Consider the following 8061-nt stretch of genomic DNA (forward strand, 5'->3'; position numbering starts at 1 on the left):
CATTTCAGGATAAGTCTTTATTGAACGTAATGTTATATGTATAATTGAAAATCTGTCAATTTTTCCTTTCATTTCTATCCATTATTGCCCCATGTATTGTGAAGCTCTGTTGTTAGGTGCATACACATTTAGGGCTGAAACATCCTCTTCATAAATTGGCCTTTTTATCATTAGGTAGTGTCCCTCTTTATCTCTGAAAAAAAAAATTATTTTGTGAAGTCTACTCTTTCTGAAATTAAAATAGCTACTCCAACTGTCTTTTGGTTGGTGTTTGCACGGCATACTTTTACTTTTATCTATGGCTTTATTTTTAAAATGTATTTCTTTTAAACAGCAATGTAGTTGATCTTTCTTTTTTAAATCCACCTAAAGTTCCATTTTTAAATTGGTATGTTTGTATCACTTTATTTAATATAACTTATGATTTATTGAATTAAAAAAATCATGCTGGTTGTTCTTTTTTTTTCCTTTCTTCTTTGTTAAAATTTTCTTTTTTTGCTGAGTTTTATATTAATTATTATGATTTCATTTTTTCTCCATTTCTGGTTTATTTATTTATATTATTTTAAAGTTTGAAAGTGTTATATAGAGTTTATAATATACATTTTAATTAATCATAGTCAACCCTCAAATAATATTATACTGCTTCATGTATAGCGTAAGAAACTTACTACAGTATGCTGCCAATCCTTCTGTTTATTTGTGCTACTTCATCATAGTATTTTATTTATATTTATGCTACAGGACTACAAAATGTTCATATTATTTTGCCATAAGCAGTCAATTATATCTTGAGTATTTTTAAATTATAACAACAATTTTTATAATGGACTTAATTTTTTTAGAGCAGTTGTAAGTTTGCAGGAAATAGCGAGTTCCCTTTTACCTCCTCTGCCACCTGCACACTGTTTCTCCTATTACCAACATCTTACATTGATGTTGTACATTTGTTACAATTAATGAACAATACTGATGCATCATGATTAGCTAAAGTTCGTTGATCATAGTAGGGGTTACTTTTTGTGTTTTACAGTCCTAAGGTTTTAACAAATGCATAACATCATGTGTCCACCATTACAGTAACATAAAGAATAATTTTGCTGGCCTAAAAATGTCCTGTTCTCCACTTTTCCATGCTACCCAGAGAAAGGTCCATATAGCATTGTCCTAGGTTCCCATCGTAACATAAAGGAGAAACTTTTAGAATGTACAGAGCCCTTGATGGCCTGTAGATGAAGGAGGAGAATATTCTCAAATTTCTTGTAGCAAGACCCCACTTAGGTGGCACCAACCTTGACTTTCAAATGTGACAGTACATCTACAAACGGAAAAGTGATGCCTTCTATATCACAAGCCTGAAGAGAACTTGGGAGGAGCTTCTGCCAGCATCTTGTGCCATTGTTGCTATTGAAAATCTAGTTGATGTCAGTATCATATCCTCCAGGAATACCAGCCAGTGGGCTTCATTGAAATTTGCTACTGCCACTGGATTTACTCCTATTGCTGAGTACTTCACTCCTGGAACCTTCGCTAACCAGATCTAGACTACCTCCCAGGGGCCACATCTTCTAGTGGTTACTGATCCCAGGGTTGACCACCACTCTCTCACAGAGGTGTCTTATGTTAACTTGCCTTCTCTGAGTTCTTGGATACTGCCATGCCATACAACAACAAGAGAGCTCATTCAGAGAGTCTGATGTGGTGGATGCTGACCCGGGAATATCCATGAGCGTCTGTGGGAGCCCATGCCTGCTTTCTACTTCTATGGAGATCCTAAAGAGATTGAAAAGGAACAACAGGCCACTGTTGACAAGTCTGTGACCAAGGAGCAGTCACAGGGTGAATGGACTCTTCCACCTCCTGAATTTACTGCTGCTCAACTTTTTTTATTTTCAACCTGCGGATGCAGACTGCTCTGAAGGCAGGCACAATCTGCCCCTTATTGAGCAGTTGCCTACTGCAGACAGTCAGCCTACAACTTAAGACAAGCCTGCAGGTCCTCCATTGCTCAGTGGGTAGGAAAAATGACTGAGTGGTCTTAACTGTTCTTTCACAGGCTCTTAGAAAACAGAAATAATGTTGATGAAAAATTAACATCAGTTTCTAAAAAAAAAAAAGTCCTGTGCCTCATCTATTCATCTTCTCCCCTTCCCCACTCCCTGAGCCTCTGTAATGCCTGACCTCTTCCTATAGTCTTGCCTTTTCCAGAATGTTATATATTTGGGATCATAGAATATGTAGCTTTTTCAGACTAGCTTCTTTCATTTTGCAATATGAATATAAGTTTCCTCCACACCTTTTCAAAGCTCTATAGCTCATGTATTTTTATTGTTGAATAATACTTCATTGTATGGATGTACTACAGTTTGTTTTTCCATTCAGCTATTGAAGCACATCTTGGTTGCTTTCAGTTTTTTTTTTTTTTTTTGAAATTATGAATAAATCTTCATTTGAACCATTTTCCAAGGTCTTCATATCTTTCTTTAGATTCCAGTTTCTGTCTGGTACCATGTCCCTCTGCCTGAAGAACTTCTTTTAACATTTCTTCTAGGGCAAGTCTACTGGTAATGATTTATTTTTTGCTCTACCTGAAAAAAGTATTTCCATTTATTTTGGAAGCATATCAACAGTTTTTTTTTTTATTTTTTCCTTTTATCATTTTATTGTCTCTTTGGGGGTGCATGTGTGTATGTATGTATACATATATTTATATATATATGTAATTATATTATATATATAATGTCCCTTCACCCAGCCTTAATTAATCTTTACTTGTGTCTTGTGAGGTACAGTATTTGCTACCCTTCCCTCAGTGACCAAAAACCTTTGCTCTTTAGGGGAAAGGGTCCAGACAGAGATTCCTGCCTGTTCTGCAGCAGTGGCCACTCCTCTCCTTCAGACCTGGATCTGTGAGAGATGTTTTCTCAGGTCTCCTGTCTTGCCCCCAAAATCAGTATTAGTTATCTACCGAATCATCACAATTAATACAAAATGTGGCAGCTTAAAACAATACATATTTATTATCACACATTTTTTGGGGGGGTGAGAAATACAGTCATGGCTTCGTTGGACCCGGTGCTTCAGTGTTCTCACAAGCATGCAGTAAAGATGTCCACTGATGCTGCAGTTTTCTTTGAAAGTTCAGCTGGGCAAAATCTGCCTCTGAGCTCTCTTAGAAGGTTGTTGGCCGAATTCACTTCCTTGTGGGGTGTTGGACTGAGGGCTTCAGATTCTTTCTGGTGGTAGGCTTAGAGATTGCCCTCAATTCTCTGCCATGTGGGTCTCTCAATCTTGATTTGTTAGAAGAAGGTCAAGAAAGAACCAGAGCGAGACTGCCAGTAAGCAAGATGGAACTAAAAGTCCTTTATAACCTAATCTTAGAATTGCCATTCCATCACTTTTCTTTTATTCTAATCATTAGAAGTATCATCTTGCAGAAAGAGAGGTCATTACACAAGGGAGTGAATACCAAGAGGCGGAGATCATTGGGAGCCATTTTAAAAGCACGTGCTACAGTCCACTTTATGCCCCCCCCCCAAATTCACATGGTTTCCAAATGCAAAATGAATGCACTACTTCCTGAGGGCCACATGAGTCTCAATTCATGACAGTGTCAGCTGAAAGTCCAGAATCTCATTGTCTAAATCAACTCCACACACTGAAAGAAGTTCATTGGGATGAACCTACAAGAAGATGCAAACTTCCCTTGTTTCTGATGTTACCAGAATTTTTATCTTCTCATGCAAGGCTATACTTTGTCTTTAAAACAAACAAACAAAAAAAAACAGTTGTCTTCAAGTTGATTCTGACTCATGGTGCCCCCATATGTGCAGAGTAGAACTGAGTTCCGTACAGTTTTCAAGTCTGTGACCTTCTGGAAGGAGATCTCTAGGCATTTCTTCTAAGGCACCTCTGGGTGGTTTCAAATCACCAACCTCTTGGTAAGTAGTCAAGTCCTTAACCTTTTGCACCACCCAAGGACTCCTTACACTTAATCTTTAGAAATCTACTAAATTGTTTAGCTGATTTCTTCTTGCCCACTTACAGTTGTCATCCCTATTGTTTCCTTTTTCTACCATAGGTGAGCTGGTGCTCACACTTATCTCCATTAGGAGGTGACAGCGTTTTCTTAGATTTCAGGCTATTTAACTGTTCTGGAACTTCAGCTATCTGATCGGCTTAAAAAGTTACAAATTTTAATATTATTCAGTTTTTTTTTCATGTAGTTTTGATGGAAAAACTCTTTTCAGTTCTCTATATCATTGGTAAAAGCTGAAAGTAATTTTTGGGGCTTATATTTTGGTATATTTTAAAATCAAAATATACAACAGTCTTATTTCTCTGATTGCTGTTTCTACCTCCATGTTCTTTAATGTTCTGATGTAGTTCCTAAACCTCCTCATATAAGATTGAACATCACACTAACACATACTTCAATTATGGAGACACTAGAAATAGTCCTGATATTACATTTTTCAGATAGTTTGTACATTCAGCTGACTTTCTTATGAGTTATTTTTGATTGCAGAATAGTTCCATTATGAAAATAAGTATACACCTCAAACCAATTAATAGTTTTCTTTTTACTATCCTTGGAAAGATTATGGGCATATTAGTAATGCATTTTCTTAATTCTATTTACACTTTATTTTGGTAATTGCTTTTTAAAATATTAGTTTGATCTTATCTCATGATGAATGGCTAAACATATAGCATACCTTTTCCCAGGATATAGCTAGCATCAAATGTAATACTGTATATAAGTTGAAAACTATGGAGGTGAACGAAATTTTTTAACGAAATGTTCAATATGGTCTAGTGAAATATAATTCGTAAAGAAAAATCAAAGTTTATGAAGTGAACAATAAATTCGTGTCAGTTTCTTGAAGGATTTAAAGAAAAAAGGTCTCAGCCTCTGAAAAAAATAGGCAATTTTTGTAACCAGCATGAATCTGTTTATCCAGTGTCTAAACAAACATTAACTCATTAACTTATAAACTTTTCCGTTGATTAAAATTTAGGAAAATGAGCAAAATATAAATAATTAAAAAATAAGTGAATGTTTAATCTATACTGTGAAATTTAATCTGTTTTCCCATGAATCAAATGTTTGGAGGAAAATTTTAGGAAAGTAGGTCCACTCCTTTTTCCAGCAACTAAAACATGCAGGTTTAAGTTAGAACTACAAAGTCATGTCAAAACGAGAAGAAACAGCATTAAACAAAGTATGAATCTAGGAAAATTGAAAGTTGTCAAAAATGAAATGGAATACATTCTAGGCACCAGCGGGCTGAAATGGACAGGTATTGGCCATTTTGAATAGGACAATCATATAGTCTACTACGCCGGGAATGACAAAATGAAGAGGAATGGTATCACATTCATCATCACAAAGAACATTTTGAGACTTATCCTGAAGTGCAATACTGTCAGTAATAGGATAATGTCCACACTCCTACAAGGAAGACAAGTTAATAGGACCATTTTTCATATTTAAGTACCAGACACTAAGGCCAAAGATCAAGAAACTGAAGATTTTTACCAAATTCTTTAGTCTGAAATTGATCAAACATGCAATCAATGTGCATTGATAATTACTGTGGTTAGAATGGGAAAGTTGAAAAAAAAAAGAAGAATCAGTAAATGGAAAATATGGCATTGGTGATGGAAAGGATGCCAGATATCACGTGATAGAATTTTGCAAGACCAACAACTTCTTCATTGCAAATACCTTCTTTCAATGACATAAATGGCAACCATACATGTGAACCTCACTAGACGAAACGTACAGGAATCAGATCAACTGCATCTGTGGAAAGAGATGATGGAGAAATTCAATATCAGCAGTCAGAACAAGGTGAGGGGCTGACTGAGGAAAAGACTATCAATTGCTCATATGCAAGTTCAAGCTGAAATTGAAGAAAATTAGAACAAGTCCACAAAAGCCAAAACACGACCTTGAGTATAAAAAACCCACCTGAATTTAGAGGTCTTTTCCACAATAGGTTTGGCACAATGAACACTAATGACTGAAGACAAAACGAGTTGTGAAATGACATCAGGGACATCATACGTGAAGAAATCAAAAGGTCATTAAAAAGTCAGGAAAGAAAGAAAGACCAAAAAAGATGTCAGGAGAGACTCTGAAACTTTCTCTTGAATGTAGAGTAGCTGAAGTTAATGGAAGAAATGATGAAATAAAAGAGCTGAAGAGAAGATTTCAAAGGGTGGCTTGAAAAGACAAGGTAAATTATTATAAGGAAATGTGCAATGACCTGGCGTTAGAAAACCAAAAAGAAGGGAGGTGGTTCAAGATGGCGGAGTAGTCAGATGCCTCATAACATCCCTCTTACAATAAAGACTCAAAAAAACAAGTGAATCAGGCATAGAAGACAACATTGGAGATCTGAGCATCAAAGGCAAGGCTGAAGAATTGGCAGAATGCCAAGAGGAAGGAGAGCCTGTACAAAAACAGTGGCAATGGAGAATTGCAGATCTCCTGCTCCCAGCCAGCCAAGCATAAACAGTGTGGCCATATTGAGAGAAAGAAAGCAGCGTTCCCAGGCAAAGACCCCATCACCTGGTGCAGCAAAGCAAGAGCCACTCTGCTTCAACATCTAGAGCCAGGCAGGACTGTTTTCCCCCTGCACAAGTTAAGTGCACTCACATCACTCATCGCTCCTCCCCCAGCCCTCAGTGCCAGAGATGCAGACCTGCGGGACACCCTAAACTGCTTTCACCCATCCCCGCACTCTGCTAATGATAACAATCAGGTGGTACCCTCAACCACCCAACTCCTGACTTCAAGGGAAATTTTTTGTTTAAGGTTTAAAGTTTAAAGATTGTCTAAGGGCAATAATTTTGACGGTTCATTTAGCCACAATGGCTTCAGAGAGTCTGGCTTCCATGAACATTTGAAATTCTGTTTCACAGTTCCCTCCTTTGATCAGGATTCTTCTATAGAATCTTTGATCAAAACATCCAGTAATGGTAACCAGGCACCATCCGGTTCTGGCCTCATTGCAAAGGAGGCATTTGTTCATGAAAACATTTAGCCACATATTCCATTTTCTCTTAATTACTATTCCTTACTTTCCTTCTTCATGTGTTGCTTCAGGTGAATGGAGATTGTTTTACCTTGGGTGGCTGCTTGCTAGTACTTGAGACCCCAGGCAATACTCAATAAACTAGGTGGTAGAACGGAAGTACTGGCAAATAATAATAGGGCAATTGGCTGAGACATCCCTCGAACTATGACCCTAAACCTTCAAACCAAGAAAACAAACCACGTGAGGTGTTTGGTTGTGCATAAGCAGCCTCACGACTGCTTTTATTTATTTGTTTTCGTAAAAATATATAAAACACAACATTTTTCAATTCAAAATTTTTCAGACATATAGCTTAATTATATCAATCACATTTATCAGTTGTGCAACCATTAATCTTAATTGATGCCAAATATTTCATCACCATAAACAGAAACTCACTCCTTTCAAAACAATGGCTCTCTTTGTCCTCCTCCCTCTCACCCCTGGTAACCACTAATAAACCTTGATCTCTATATATTTGCCTATCTTTGTCATTTTATTTAAGTGAGATCACACAAACTTTTAAAGTAATATTTACACTCCAGTTTTTCATTTATTCTAAGTAAAATATGCTAGAAACTGTTAGTAGACTAATACTTTTTTTTAAAAAAAAAAGGGATTGAATTATTATCACATGGCTCTTTAAAATATACAGAAATTATTAATGTACAAAACCCAACACATTAAAAAATAATTCTCTTATTTGAATTTAAGAATTATGATTTCAACTAGATATACTTGATTATAGAAGCTTGAGAAGATACTGTATACCTAGTAGGACCTTGAAGTTCAATATATTGACCCAACAGGTTGATGACACATGCTCACTTATTCTTAATTGTTCTTTAGAGACACGGATGGCAATAATATGAGTCTACAGTTTCCCCAGAGACACAAAGTAAGAACAAAAGCACTTTGGAAACTATCTTATCTTTCAACAATATCCTCTAGTTTCTTATTGTTAGTAGCTGTT

General features: G+C 36.3%; 1 pseudogene; it reads left to right on the forward strand.

Annotated features, from left to right (window-relative positions):
• Window positions 1-1205: 1205 nt before the first annotated feature.
• On the forward strand, window positions 1206-1919 carry LOC126081598 (40S ribosomal protein SA-like; annotated as a pseudogene).
• The last annotated feature ends 6142 nt before the right edge of the window (window positions 1920-8061 follow it).

The sequence above is a fragment of the Elephas maximus genome, chromosome 8 (genome assembly GCF_024166365.1).
Source record: "Elephas maximus indicus isolate mEleMax1 chromosome 8, mEleMax1 primary haplotype, whole genome shotgun sequence".
NCBI classification, from domain to species: Eukaryota; Metazoa; Chordata; class Mammalia; order Proboscidea; family Elephantidae; genus Elephas; species Elephas maximus.